The 15,665-nt window shown below is 43.2% G+C and overlaps 1 protein-coding gene across 3 annotated transcripts in view; it reads right to left on the bottom strand.

The window, feature by feature from the left end:
• The window catches only part of TSPAN14 (tetraspanin 14), a 35,263-nt gene extending 24,037 nt beyond the window's left edge, over nt 1–11,226 (bottom strand). Inside the window, exon 1 of one of the 3 annotated variants that reach the window (XM_032115813.1) lies at nt 11,132–11,226. The gene's annotated coding sequence lies outside the window, so the exon portion shown is untranslated. Of the gene's footprint in view, nt 1–9,411; nt 9,434–10,437; nt 10,762–11,131 lie in introns of those variants that run through there. The other 2 variants (XM_032115812.1, XM_032115814.1) reach the window with 2 other exon arrangements.
• Between the last annotated feature and the right edge of the window lie 4,439 nt (nt 11,227–15,665).

Below are 15,665 nucleotides of genomic sequence, written 5' to 3'. Positions count from 1 at the left end.
AATCTAACGTGGGTATGCAGAGAAATCCTCATGGATAAGATGTTAAGTTTAGAACAACTGAAACAAAACAAATTTCTAGATTTAGGTCCACAAATTCTTTTAATCCTCCACAGGCATTTACTTTACAAAGCAGACCTAAGTCACACTGAAGTTCCAAGTTCAGCCAATACTGCCACCATATACAGAGTCCTGATCCCCTTCACTGCCCCTCCTAAAATCCACAACCATTCATCAACCTAACTCAGTGGAGCAAACAGCCACAGAGCAAATCATGTAGCAAATCTAGTCTTGTACCACACACCAAGAAGTAAACAGTTTTAAGCCTTCCAACCTACCTTCCCAGAGCATGTACAAATGCCAGCATGGGGGCAGTCAGGAGGTGGCAGGAGAACAAGGATGGGAAAGCAAAAGCAGAGGTAGCTTGAGCGTGCTCGTGGAAATGCAGCACCCCTCTGGTGCCAGCCTATGCCAGCACCACGCCTGAAGCCAACATGCCAAAACAGATGAAGCTGGGGGAACAGGGGCACAACTGAGGCAAGAGAAAGAAAAATTCATTTGCCAAGCTGTTGGCTGCTCCTCCACTGTTCATCAATACAAAGCATCACATCTATATGGAGCTGGTGAAGCAAATGAACAAAGAAGAATATGCTGAGGAGCAAGAATTTTTAAAATACAGCAAGAGATGTACTTTGGTCTATGACTTGTTTTGACATGACTCAATTCCATTACTCCATCAACACCAAATCTATACCAAAAAGCATCAGTTCATTCAAGACATGGTGCCCTTAAAAACTACTGCCATTCTTTGAAGGTGCCCAAATCATTAGTGGTTTTTGTGAAAGTAAAAGGCGGCCTTATCCCTGACCAGGCATAATTCAGATATTCTTAGGACCTTCTAAAAATAGAAGGACTAAAAGGCACCTATAGACTGCTCTTTCCACATCCTAGACAGAGCTGACCACCAAAGGGTTCCTAATGTTCAGAACAGTATCTGGGTGTTAGCCATCAAATCTTCACGTGTAGGGGCTGAGCTGGTACAACAAAAAGCCAAGAAAAACTGACAGGATTTGATGCTCTTAAAATGATCTGTTCATGGAAACAGATAGAGTAGTCCTGCTGATGACTCAGGAACTCCAAGCAAGCACCTGTGATTTTGCAATTTTGTCTCCAAGGAACTCAGACTAGGGCCTCAGAAAGAACAGACAAGCTTCTCTTAAGGAATGTAAGTATAGTTTATTTAGTTCTGCTGCAGTTCAGATGAGCAGGAAAATATCTGCTCATTCTTAGAAGAGACCTGAGGATTAATCAACAAAAGGGTATTTTCTTAACCTGAAAGACTTATGATGAAAGACATTATCATTAATAGGTTATCCCTGTTTCACCAGAAAAATCATGGCAAGCAACAAATCTCAGAATTCAAGGGAAAACATGGCCAAAGCCAGACAGAATTCTTAAGACATCATCTTTTGGGACCGTTATTTTGTACTGTGCTGAAGACTCTAAGTCCTCAAAGAATATTTCAAACAGAAGTCGCTCCAGTGCAAGCACTAAAAAACAATCCCTCAGAGAAGAAAAAATCCCCAACCTATTGGGAAGGGTTTCATGTTTCAGTTACCAGGCTTTGTTCTGCTACTACAGCACAAACTACAACTTAGGAAACTTGTCAGAAACATACACCAGTGTTTCCAAACCCCAAACAAGGAAGCAGTAATTCAAAAGAGCTCCGCTCCAGGTCTCTATAACTCACACTCAAGTTACGCTGTGCTTTTGGCCAAGCCACTACTTCTATGCAGATGAGTTGCATCCAAAACACAATGTAAGTGCTCTGAACTCAGTAACATTCCCAAAGTGGACACTCCACCTTCTAAGGAATAAGCTACATGGTCATCAAGAACCTCTTCTGAACAACCCACTTGACTAACAAACATCACTAATCCTTTGGCATAAAGGCTCTACACTGCACAACTGTAATTCAAGGAGCTATTCAAGCTATGATTCATGGAATATTTTCAGCTCCATTTGATCTCCTAAACTAACAGAACCACACTAAAGGAAGACTTGAAAAAGGCAAGCAGAATTCAGTACTGCTCCCACAGCAACTCAAAAGCTGGAACAGAGGACAACAGCAGTTCTACCAACTTCACTTTTCACTGTTCTTCATACAGAAGCTACAAAAGATACAGCTGGCTGGCCTTGCTTCCACATGTGGAAGTATTTATTCCTACTCAACAAAAAAAAAAGCTATTACTAATATTAAAAAAAAAAAATCCACAGAACAAAAGAAGTTCCAGAGATTCCATATTTTCATTTATATAAACCAGTCAGAATGTAAGCCAATGACGCTGTACAGTGGAAGTCTTGACAATGTAAATTCAAACTGCAAATATTTTTAGTTATTGACACTGAGAAGAGGCACAACTCAATCGTCCACAGAATTTTAGTACATTTATGCTAGTTCTGCCTTACTGACCCTCAGGTTCATTGAAGTAGTAACTGAACAGATACTTTCTGCTTCAAAATACAGAGGTGCTTGACAAAGCTATCAACTAAAATGCAAGGATCTCTTACCTAGTTCAAGGAAAATCTGCTCAAAACAGCTGACTGCAAATAAAGCATATACTCCACATTCTGACTTAAAGCAAGAGATAGCACAGGAAACAGAGAGAAAAGGAAATGTAAGCTTCATCTAAAAGCCAGCAATTTTCCAAACATGAGGAGAACACAGTAGAAGCACAGGATGTAGGGCCTTCACTGACCCTATGCTCAAAAGCACTATTGGATATACTTCTGGAGTTAAAATTCAGTTGGGATTACACCAGGGTCAGTGAAAACAACACTAGATATTTTCACTACAGTTGAAAAGATGCCTCGTTAACGTCTTAGAGAAGTTTAGAAAAATCTTTCATGTCCATGAAAATTTTCTTTAATAAAGCTATTGAGCAGTTTCATCTGAATAGGAACTTGCCTGTGCCACAACTTACTCACTATACACAACAAGCCACAAGTCATACTTTCCTTTTACTTCACAGAAAGTTCAGGTGTTGGGAAACACAGAAGCCAGTTAGTCATTCTGAGCAGGAATTTATTCACCCCAGGGTGCAAAACCTGCTGGAACAAGTAACCAGGATAATCTGAGCTGACCCAAACTCCTCAACTGCTTTCTACTACCTCTCATTAGAGCAGATACACACCCACTCTCTGTAACATCAACAGTTGCAAGGCAAAACTCAAAGTCTTAATTTAAAAGAAACATGTAATTTGATTTTTTTGTTGCCTTCCAACAGAAGGTTTTGGAACCCTTACAAAGTGAGTATCTTAGCTGAGGAGCCAGAACTTCCAGTTCGGGGAATAATTTTAGTTCTATTTAGTAATCCAACAGTAACAGAACCTATTCCATACACTCTGTCTGCTCCCTCCCATACCTCCATACAGACCAAAAGGTTTCAAGCACAAAATGGGTCCCTCCATTTGCTATACCACTTCATATCATAAAATTAAGACAGGAAGCCACCAACTCTCTTTGCTGCCAAAAATACTCTTTCTTCAGAGAACATCCTAAACTTTTATACATATTGTGACTTTCCTCCACTTCCAGGAATGCCACTTGTTCAGTCTCCAGTTACATTTCAGACAAAAAGAATATACCTTCATTTTCTCTTTTAAGAAAAAAACCCCAAGAGACTGATTATAGCAATACACAATAAAGAAGAGATGAGCATATAATTTGCTTCGGGTTTTGTGGTTGGTTTTCTTAAAAATGTTCCTTGCTTTGGATATAATGTGCAGTCTGTCTACATCCACACCAAATTTCTTAGCCTTCACATTGAATATTCCTAAAAATGAATTTATATATGTAAACTTATATATTACATATAATAAAATAGATATTTATTGTAACAGTTTAAACCAGACCAAGGTATTTCTTAGTTAAAAAAATTTTAAATTCCAGTGTTGAAATCTGATCTCCAGTAATGAGCCTGCTAAGAAATGACTGCAATATCACATAACACTAGTTACAGTCATCACCTGTTCTGCTTAAACAATGCTGACTCCATGTCATGGAAACACGATGTGGAGTTCAATCCATAAAACCTCTTTTTTTTGGTCCCCTCCCACCCCAATTAACAGGGCTTATGCTTTCAACACCAGAGGAACACTCATTTCAAGTGATGCACCAGGGAATGCTACTTTCTGGGGAAAGGCATGTAGGGTTTGGGGACAATGCTCTCAAAGCTTTCTTTTGCTGCCCTCCACCTCCAGCAACTGCATTCATAACACAACCGGGACAGTCTTATTTTACTTGCTAAAGACAACAATCACCAGCTTACAAGCCACAAGAGAAAATGGTTCTTTGTGGCCACGTAGACAGCTCAACCACCATATAATTCATCTCTTTACCTCCTTTCTGGTAAAGAAACACACTTGTGAAACTTGCAAAACCCAACGAGAAGATAAACCTCTAAGGCAGCACTAGCAAATCTTAAAGGTGTGACAAAACAGCCTTCACCAATGTCTCACAATGCTAGCCACTGTCAGCTCTTAACCAGAATAAATGTCTCAGCCCAAGTACATAGGAACAAGCTAATGCTTCAGGAGTTATAGCAAGTAGGTTTGCAGAGCACCCTGCACATGCTACCACACGAAAAAAAATTAAAAAGGCAAAAACCAATGCTGCTTCAGGACAAGCCTGTGCTTGAACAGCTCCAGCCCTTCCCCCAAAAGCCAGTGTTCTGGCAGGGCGTGAGAAAGCCGTGACTGTCTCGCCCAAAGTCTCTGCATCCGCCCCTGGGGAAGGAGGAAAAACAGGCTTTCCACCTCTCAAGATGATGCCAAGAAAAACACTGTGCCATTTAGGGATCAGGGCAACAAAGGCTGTGAAGGGACACAGTCAGTACTCCTTCCAACGCAGACCTCAGTCTCTGCAACAGCTAATTACTAACACACCACAAGAATTAGAAGGCACAGAGCTTAGACACAAACACTTCCTAATCTGTGCCTTTAGTAAAACGAAAAGCATACCTCCTGATGGAAAAAACGTGACAACACAGGAAACTGCCATCTGAACAGGCTGACAGTACAGTATGACTAGTTACACAAGCACCACAGCTCAGAGAAAACAACAACACAGAGCTGAGCTACACCTTCCCTTCTCACTCGCCCCAGCTGGACAGGCTCTCTCAGTTGAACACCCTCCTGTTTTGCAGGAGCAGACCACTGCTATGACCACTTTGCCAAAATACCATTTGCAGCCTCAACATGCTGGACACTTTGCAAAGAAAGCCACCTTGTTGTCTTCCAAGAGTCATCTCACCAATTACTTTCCAAGAGTCATCTCACCAATTGCCTTCCATTAATTTCAAGTCAGACAACTTTTCTGACGAACCTTCCTGCTCCACAGGCTTACATGTAGCCAAACTGAAGTAACTTAGTACTCAGGGCAGGGTAGAAAGCTTTGCCGTTTTTACCCTTTATTAGATACAGCTATACCACTGCAGGCATATTTCACACCCATGAAGTACTTCCCCGAGCACCATCTACTAACAAACTGTTGAGGGAAAAGCAACGTGCATCAAAAGAATCAGCTCCATATTCTGGCAGTCAGAAGGCTGCTGTCACATAAAGACCGAAGTCCAACCTCTCAGGTGTCTTCCTTCAGATGCAAGTTACTTGAGGCTATTCCCTTTGTTTTCTATTCCAGAAGTTTCTAGATGTCAGTGAACATATTTCAGCATCCATTTTATGCCCCAAAGCAAGAGTACATCACTTGCCAAGCTGAACAAATGAGGTTTGTAACACATTAAAATTCACAGCATTCAGGCACCTCCAAATACTCTGTTTCATCCTGTAGCTGCAAGTGCAGCAACTCAAACACCTTGTTACCTTCAAGTCCATCAATTATTTAGAAGAAACTCCTTTCCAGAGAGACTCAAGTATCATTTATTTAGTCTTTGAGCAGGAAACAAAAACCATTAAAAGAGGAAAAGAGATTTCTGGAAAGGGCCATTGGGCCACAGGAACATATTTGGGGTTGTACACCAACAACCTGCCTGAAACAGAATGAGAAGGCCAAAATAAAACAACCACATGCACACAGGAGCTCATCAAGTCCCTGAGTCAATTAGCGCCAAAGAGCCCCAGCTACATCAGGGGGTTTCAGGACAGGTCTTCACATGGAAGACCTTTATCAGTTTGATATAAATGCCTGTTCTCTAGCCCAGGAACATAAAACAGAAAGAAGCTCTTTTATAGTACCACAGGAGCTGGTTTACAATACCAAGACAACATTCAGCAATGCTTACTACAAAGATCAAGGGGAACCAGAGCCCTGTGTTTATTACACCCTTGCCTTTCCCACACAGGTTCAGATTAAGGATGAAGACAGGCCTAAGATTTTCAGCTTTTACATGGACTTCTAAAGGTAACAACACAGAAAGAGCTCTCAAAAGAAACACAGGTAAGCAGTCACCCTAGGTAAGAACAGAAATTCTTCCACTCACACATATCACACATAAGCAGTGCTACAATGAAAAGGACAAAACACTTGCTTTGCTCCCAAAGAGCTGAAGAAAGACAGGAAACCTGAACAAGTGCTGGTCCCCCCTGCCAAACAGGGGCTGAGGCACACTTTGAACCAGAAAGGAAAATGAACTTATTTTTAAATCCAGCTAAGAGCCCTGGGTTTGGATATAGCTCCTGTTGTGGCCAGCATATTTGTTAAAGGATTTCTGCACAAGCGATAACAGAACTCACATGTGAATAATCAAGCAGAGTGGTACTGCTCTCTGAGGGCTTTGATCCCAAGATTTATGTCAGATTGGCCATCCAAGGCAGTGGTTTCAACTCCAAACATCCCAATCCCTTATACAGTCAATTTTTAAGGATCACCACTTTTGCAGGTGACCCTCAACACCTGCATTTTGCTATTATCTTCACCTGTGACATTCCTAAAATAGAAGAATCTGCAGTGAATCAACAGTGATTTTTCAGTTCACTGACCATCTGAAAGCAGATTTCATCCAGAATAAAGTTGTTTTACAACACAGAAAAATTTCAAATATGACATTCAGCCATAGTTATGTAGTTAAATTATGGCTGCATTTAAAATTAAGTCATCAGAGCCTAGACATTTCAATCCCCCTTCTTTTTAGATCGCTAAATCAAAATCCAGATTCCTGTATTCTTGGAAGGACCCAAACTATTTTGCTCTTTAAAACCCACACATACCTAATCTTGATAAGAATTAGTCTGATTATCTCTGACATTGTGCTTAACCTCTATGAGATGCTTTTGTCTGAGCATGAGCCAAAGGTTCAAGGAGAAGGATCCTGTTCCTGCCCAAACTGTCCCACGGGCTGAAGGCAGCATCAGTGCCTCCACCCAAGCCACCAACAGCACAGCTCTGGAAGAGCCAGAGACTTCAGGACTGGGCAGTACCAGAGAGGAAGACACACGACCACCCTTTGGATGTACAATCAGAAGCCATCTAGAAATAACCTCTGCTTAATTCCCCTCTAGTAACAGCCTGCACCATTTACTGTTTGAGGGTCTAATTTACTTTATCTGACCTACTTCAGCTTAAAGCAACATGAGAACCACAGCACATTCATAGATTTTGTGAACTGCAGCCCTCTTAGCCTTAGAAACACACCACAGGTGACAGAGTACAGAAGTCCATTCTACCCAAAACCAGGAAGTTTTGACACAGGAAGCCAAAGTGCAGGGCAACATAGCACAGAGAGCCCCTGAGTAAAGTGTGTCTGAAATCCACACGTTTTTCCATACCCCACCCAGGTGAAAATTTTTGTAAAAGCAAAAAAGTACATAAACAGAGGATCTGTGGAACAGTTTTGACAATAGTTCCGTGAACTCCACTTCCCCTCACACACACCCCAATGAGAATTCTGAACAAACACAATGAAATTAAAACAAGAGTTTCATTTATTCACACTAATCGGTGCTCAAACTGTGCCACACCTAAACCACGATGAGAAACTTGATAGACTATGAGAATTAACTGTAGCAGTTTGTCAGCAGAAAAATTCCTCCTTTTTTTACCAAACACCCATTTACAGGTAATGGCACACTAGTAGCCACCCACTAACACTTCATAAACTAATTAAAAAAACTCTCTAAGAAAATCAGAGATCAGCCTCAAAAGCACTCCAATGGATCAATATTCCTCAGTTATTCATTAGAAGCAAGCATACAGCTTAAACTTATTCATCATCCAGATATGACCAAATTCATGACACCATGTCAACATTTTTCTTGCTACATCCAAGAGCAAAAAGTTATACCTTCAATACCAAAGAAAGCATCCCAGTTAAATAGCATCTTAGGGCTCAGAGCAAGAGCTTTTTATGATCCTTTCATTAAGTATTACAAGGTCTAATGCTAGTAAAAGGTAGCCCAGAACACATCCCCTTGCAGTCCTGTTAGGTATGTTACCTATGTGAAGGCTTTGCACAGACACTGCTCCTAGCAAAAGATCATACTTTTTCCTTCTTTTCTGCCACCCTCCTGCTCCCCACAAGGAGGCCAGAAGGACAGGAAAGAGGCTTTAAACAGGAAACAGTAAGATTAGTTTTTCTACAACACACTAAATGTCAGGCAAAGCCTGTGTCCAGAAACAAGAACAAGACTCAATTAAAACTTAAGTGAGTTTCCTTCTGATTTGATGACTGGAGGTAACACTTCAACACAAAGGATGCTAACCAGACCAACTTACACTAAAAAAAAAAAAAAAAAAAAAAAAAAAAAAAATCAATAAAATCACACTGCACACACACCACCCAGAAAAGCAGCTTTCCGTGATTGTGATTTAGACCTAGACTGCATCTTCAGCAAGTCCTTCTGGGAACAAGATCAACAAAAATAAAACAAAATGCCAACTGTGTAACTTACTTATACATTGTTTTTTCAATATAAATATATTTCCAAACTTTTGGGAAGCTATTCTAAAAATTCCTCTTTCAGTGGCATTATAGTTTTGAACAAGACAATCTTCTAAGGACAGGCAACACTATATTCCATCCTCCAAGAACAGAACAAAAAGGTTATAGATCACACCCTACAAGTACTTTCTTCCAGTGTCATTAACCAAAGGATAAAGAACACCATTCCACCAACACAAGTGTCCTGAATTCCTTTAGAAAAAAACAAAACCCACACAAACCAAAAGCTGCAAAATAATTTCCACCACAGCTCATTCCTACTTCACACCAATGACTAGACTTGAATTCCCACCTGACCCGTTCTCTCTGCACACAATTCTTCTGTTAAGCAGGTAGTGCTAGACCCTCAACCTTCCACACCAAAGCATTTCACACACTTATTGCGAGTATAAGGTGTCTCAGTACTGATGCCTTACTCCCTACTGGAGATAGCCAGAAAAGAGATGGATCATCTCACCAGAGAGCACTTATGAACAAGACACACCCTGTGCTTCCATTCTCTAGGAACTGCTTTCCTTCCATTTTATCCAGAGTTCTAGGTCACAAGGCTTCTGTCACTGTAATAAACAAACAAAAATCCAACCAAATAAAAAAGCAGTGCTGGAAGAATTTTGTCCTGACATTTTACAATATCCTTCCCACCTTCACCACCACCTCCTTGGAAGACCTAGTAAAGAAAGGAAAAAACAAACAAGTAGCTTCTTTTACAGCATGGATTAAGTTTCTTTGTGGGAGTTTATTTATTTCTTTTTTTTTTATTCAGAATGTCTCAAAATGAAACCGCTAAGCCCACATAGAGTACAGAAGGTAAAGCAAGAGCCAAAACAGAACTGACCACGGAGCATCACCTCTGGTACCCCTGCGCTCCACGGCCGGGCCTGTTTCGGCAGGAGGCTGAAAGGGTGTCAGAGAGGTCGCTCACTACCACAGCCTACAGGCAATTACAGTTAAAATATTTAAAAAATTAAGTTACGGGCCTCAATCCTTACACCCACTGCGCCGTTGCTCCCTCTAAACATCCTGGGCTCAGGTCAGAGTCTGGCAGCAACCGAGGCGACGGCGGAGAACAGAGAGGGCAAACTCTAGCTGTAGCACTCCGAAAGGCCTTTTTCTATTATTTCTATTATTTTTTTTTTTTAATTTTTCTCCCTCGTGGCACCTCAAGGAGACAAGCTAGCGTGAACTCCCAGAGGAAGCCTCACCCGGCCTCTGCGGCTTCCTTTAATGGACAAGGACAATAGCAGGGGCTCGCCATAGCCCCGCACTGTCGGGAAACTTAGGCGGCCGGAGGGCTGCTGCCCGCCCGGCTCGGTGGCCGCCAGCCCCCAGGGGATGCTGCAGGGAGCAGACGTGCTCCGGGGAGAGGCAGCAGAAACGCCGGTGCTTCAGGACGGGGAGAGGAAGGGGGGCTCCGGACGGCGCGACCCCCGGGGCAGGCGGCGGAGGGGATGGGATGCCCGGGCCGGGGCGGACAGGGACTCACCGGGGCAGCAGTCTGCTCGCTAAGTTTCGCCGAGTTGGGCGGAGGGCGAGGCGGCTGTCGGCGTAAGCGGGGGTCCCTCCGCTGCCTCGCCTAGTCCATGGACACGGCAGCGCTCCCGGACCCTCCTCCCCGCGTCAGCTTGGCCGGTGCGCCAGGCGTGCCCTTGTGCCGAGCCGCCCCACCGCCCTCCCGCCGGGCCGAGGCAGCGCGGAAATGCAATGTCCCCGGCCACGCCCGCACGCAGCCGTGCTCTACACAAAAGGGGCGTGCAGGAAGCCCAGCTCTGCCTCCGGACTCCCCGATTCCCGCCGGCTTCGCCCACTGTGACCCCCTGGCATGCGTCCCCCCAAGCACCCCCGGGGCTGGGGGTGCTGCGGGCGCCAGTGGCCCCCGCCCCGCGGCGGCCCGTCAGGGTCCCTCCCCCGCAGCCCTGGGGCGCCTCAGCAGCCGGGGGAGCGCGGCTCCTCGGCGAGGCCCAGGGCTTTGTTATCTTGGATTCGCTCCATGGCCGAGGTGGCCGCGTCCCCCGCCCCGGCCCTGCGGAAGGGGTTCAGCCCAGCCCGCCTCAGCTCGGCTGAGGGAGCGCTGCATAGCCCTCAGCGGCGCCTCTTACTCCCTCAGGGCTTTTGGAACATGAACCGGCATGTCCGGGACAGCACATGCTGAGCAATATTGAAGGCGCGGTCGAGCCTACCTGGAGAGCCGGAAGGCGAAGGAAAAACATAAAACGATCCTGAAGAATATTTTGAGTCTTCAGGCGGCCCAGGCCTTTTACACCTCGCGGGAGAGACGCTAAGAAGAGAGGAGGGAAGGGAAAGGAGGGCTGAGCTGTTCAAACCCATGTAGTTAGCAAGTGATAGCTCCCACCTGAGGCAGCCACCGCCTGGCAGGTGGGAAGTGCTCCCCTGCCGTCTAGCTTGGCTCCCAACCTCCACGCTCTCCTTCTGTTCCCTTTCCAGACCTTGTGATCTCTCTTGACACATGGAAACACTTCTGTCACCTTCATTCCCTTCCTCATATATAGAGCAAAACTAATTAGTCTTCAGTGCCTCGCTGACTGCGAAAATACTTTTGTGTGCAGGAAGGCAAGGCCCAGGGAAGCAGTGCAGCACCACACGTGTTCTTACAGGCTGCCTCATGTTGTCTACACTTTCTTCACCTGCTCCAGCCTTTGGACTTTCAGGAAATCCTTATTTCCCCTGGATCAGGATGAAGCCCCGCTCACAAAGACAGCAGCAATCCCACTGAAGTGAAAGGAACTGTTGAGCAATCAAATGGTGTGAGCTTAGCAATTCTCTAGTGTGCTAATTCTCCACTCATCAAAGCTGACAACCAAAAGCATGCTAGAATTAATAGTAAATACACAGTTCCCCTCACCCACACCCTTCTGATGTCTGAGAAAGCAGATACACACCAGCGTGTCACCCACTCACCAGTCACATTATCAAGATTGCTTCTCATTTCCTACATGCAGTTATTTAAATAAATGGGGGGTTGGGTTTGTTTTGAGGTTTTTTGTTTTTTTTTTTTTTAAGGGAGGGGGAGTATTTGCCAGCCTCCCCCAAGCTTGCTCAAGACTTCTTAGAAACCAAAGCAAAATTGAACTGAGTGTTAAAGCTGACAGAAGATGCTAGAAGAACTACCTGAATTTTAGGCAGGATCTAAGAGGGGAAGGGGAGCTTGGAAAGGTCACTGGATTATCAGATGGTTAAAAGAACTGGAAGAGATCCTTTCTCCATCTCGGAAGTACTGAAGTAATCTCACAGAGCACTGATCACATCTTCAGAAAGTCCAGAGCCAAGACAGAAAGCTCTAGTGTGCTGATTCTGTAAGAGATAGGAAGATGGTGCAATAGCAACTGCAAAGATTCAACAGGGAAAATGGGAAATTTCAGGGAAATTCAGCAGCTTTAGGATGTAAAGACTGTGGAATTGGGAAGGGCATTTGTCGATAAAATAAGGTTCTCTTGCAGTTTACCATTTGTAAAATGGTCAGTGTTAGCAGTTCACAGCGTAGTTGAATTGACTGTGTTCACTGTTAGCATGGAGCTAGTTTGAACAGCCTCTCTGTGTCCCATTTATTTGCCTCTGACATTATCTCTGCACAGTGCTTCACTGTGTTGCCAAGAAAATTAGAGTAAAAATCTCATCCATCACAGAAACCATTAACTAAGTGCTAGGGCAAATTGGAACACTTTTAAGAGACAGTCACTTCAGCAGTAAGAGGTGTAATAATCCTGCAGGAATGAAAATGGGAAATCTGATTTTTTAGTGAACATGTGCAGGCTGATGTTCATGTATAGTTTGTCAATGCTCTTTTCCTCTGACCACTGCACAATATTTTCTGCAATTAATGAATTCATCATGAGGAGTAGCCGGCGGAAAAAGGCCCAACCAGAGCTGTTCACCACTATATGTGTTCAACATTATCACCAAACACCATTTTTGAGTGTAAAAAAAGGTCTGTTTATGGAGGAAGGCATCCGGAAATCAGAGTTACACTTGGAATTGTCACGTGGTTTTGATAATTATGAGGTTAAGAGAGAGGGGTGTGCAAGGAGCCAAAGCCCACAGAAGCTACTGAGAGACCTTAAGCAACTTTAAATACAAAGAAATCAGTAGCTGGATCTAAAAGACAAAGCAGAAATATTTTAGGGAGAGCCTTTATAACATGTTCGAGATCGATGAGAAGAATAATAAATTAGGATGGAACTGGTCAGATTAAAATTCGAGGTGATTAGGCTGAATCAGTGATTTAAGTTTTCCCTCCGTCCCACAGCGTTTCCCCACCTCCCCCTGCTGTTACCAGCGGCTGTCGCACCTCTCTCCTGCGGACAGTGTGCAACAAAGGCAGCCACGCACACCCCGCAGGATCGGAAATTAGTACCCCAAAAGCGTAATAGGTAAAGTTTTTAAGTATTGTAGTGAGTCTGTTAATAATTTATTCCCTCTTAGAAATGCTACAAATACTAGTACTTAGAAATATCTATATACCGCAGACTGTCATTCAATACAATATATTCTTCCTCCAAGTTTCTTATCCTTGAAGGGAAAACGTCCACACAAGTGAAAAGGTCGCAGGGATAGATGTCTTTTCCAACACCTTTCTTCAGTGGTCCTACAGTGGTCTGTTCCTGGAACCTGTTAAGCAAATCTTCTACTGCAGAAAACCCCTCGGGTTTACCGCTCACCTGCATTTTGGCTGGGTAGCAGTGACATCCAGCGGTGCGGAGAGAAACTTGCTCATTCTTTTTTTTTCTACCACAGTGCATCACAGGAAACGCATCAGAAAATGGCAGGGATCCCTTGGCATTCCCGTCTCGTTGTGGATATTCGCAAATGGCACCAAGAGCAGGCAATTTGAAAGCCGTGGGAACAGAGAACCCGCATGGGGAAACAAAAATGCAGAACCAAGAACACCCTCTGCAGCAGACCATCTTTCTAATGGCCCTAAAAGGAGACTACACATAGAAAATACAATTGGTGATCCCTTAAGTTCAAATAAAAAGCTCTTTCCGATATTACACCTACATCATTGACTTCACGGCATTTTCATTTTTAAAATGTTTTTATTAACCCCGGTTATGTTCTGAAAAAAGATAAATTGGCTGGCAAACAAGGAAAAGTTGATTGAAGAGAAATTACTATAGCAGAGTTTTGTTTCTCAAGCCCTACCCTTGCACTTTGTGCACTTTCCTACTGACCTGATCCATCTTCATCTAAAGGTGAAAATAAATAGTATCATACTGCATGGGTGCAAAATGCACATCTCAAAACAACAAACAAACTTTCAATTATTAGTTTCCAGTAACCAGCTGAGTGTTGAAGCATGATGTGATATTTGATGTGCCTAGAAGTGATTTAGATTTTGGGTACATGTCGTGTTAAAAGAAAAAAAATCAAAACATTAAATGCATACGAAGAACTGGGCCAGCAGAGGTAGCTGTTAGCACAACAAAATAAACAACTGTAATTTTTTTTTAAGTGAACATTCTAAATTCAGTCTCCAGTATTGGAAATTCACTTAGATTTCATTTGTTCCTCCTTTACTATTTTTGCTGTAATTTTAGTTATTTGGCTTATAGCCCATTTCCAATGGTTATTAACTGTTCCTAGCTTCTAGGTACCACCTATTTTCTATCCTTCCCATTTTTATTTTGTAAACATGGAGTTCAGAACAGGTGAGTTAACTCCAACTAATCCCAAGGCTGGCTTGAAAAAAAAAAAATCAGATTTATCGATAATTTTTCAGAACAATTTCAAATGTCATTTTTACCTTCTAAGGCTCCAAATTTTGATTTCATTTCTGAAATACAGAGTTCTAAAACTTTGAAATGCAGGTAAGCTTATGTAACTCTCAAATCAAGAAATGCACTAACTGTTTACAGGAACTAATGCTGTTTAGAGCAGGAAAAGACCTCTGACGTGGTTATTGTGTAAATGCCTCTGGGGAACCTGCCCGAGCAGAGAACTTTCAGTTTCCATGAGTACTTTAATAAATTCAAAAACTTCATGGGTCTTTCTAAAAAGGTGTTTACCCTACAGGAACACTTCAGCACGTTGTAGCATTAGTGATTTGTATGTTTGACAGCCATTATACTTCCAATAAACATTCCAAATGCTGGACAACACAGCTTCCTGCTTCTGTTTCCAATCCCTTTGGGTAGGCTAAGAGCAGGGCTACAGCCCCATGGCATCCTTGTCACCATCTAGGGCTCCCTGCAGACTGGGCAGCCAGCTCTGACAGAATAGGTGGAATTCAGTTGCATGTACACAAAACTGTAAGGAAATGCTCTCCAGATTTAGCAGGTTCTACAGGCACTTTACTTTATCTTCAATTTCTTGGAATTTATCTGGCTTCCATCCCATTCTCCAAGGACTGTTTATGCCTTTCACATTTCATGTTTATGTGATATGCATAAACAGTCCTCGGGACAAGGCCTGAAATGCAGGTCTAAGATCAGTACCTCCTTTGCTGGTCTATGTGCAAGATCCATTCTCTGCAAATGGCAAAGCTTTCTAGTTCCCATGAGAAAGAAAACTCAGAACTCTGCAGAAGCCATGATCCAGAATACTCCTGCTGTAAGATCTTTGTTGTTCACAGCCTCTTGCAACTGTAAGGAACTGTAGCTCACACCCCTTTCTTTTGGCATCTCTCGTGTTTCCCACCACTTGCACTTCCAAGTATCCATACACCTACTGCAGACAAGTGGACACTTACACAATGCT

Source organism: Corvus moneduloides, chromosome 8, assembly GCF_009650955.1.
Source record: "Corvus moneduloides isolate bCorMon1 chromosome 8, bCorMon1.pri, whole genome shotgun sequence".
In the NCBI taxonomy this organism is placed as follows: domain Eukaryota; kingdom Metazoa; phylum Chordata; class Aves; order Passeriformes; family Corvidae; genus Corvus; species Corvus moneduloides.
Note: the sequence above shows the minus strand (reverse complement) of the source record. Positions and strands in the feature narration are given on the sequence as shown.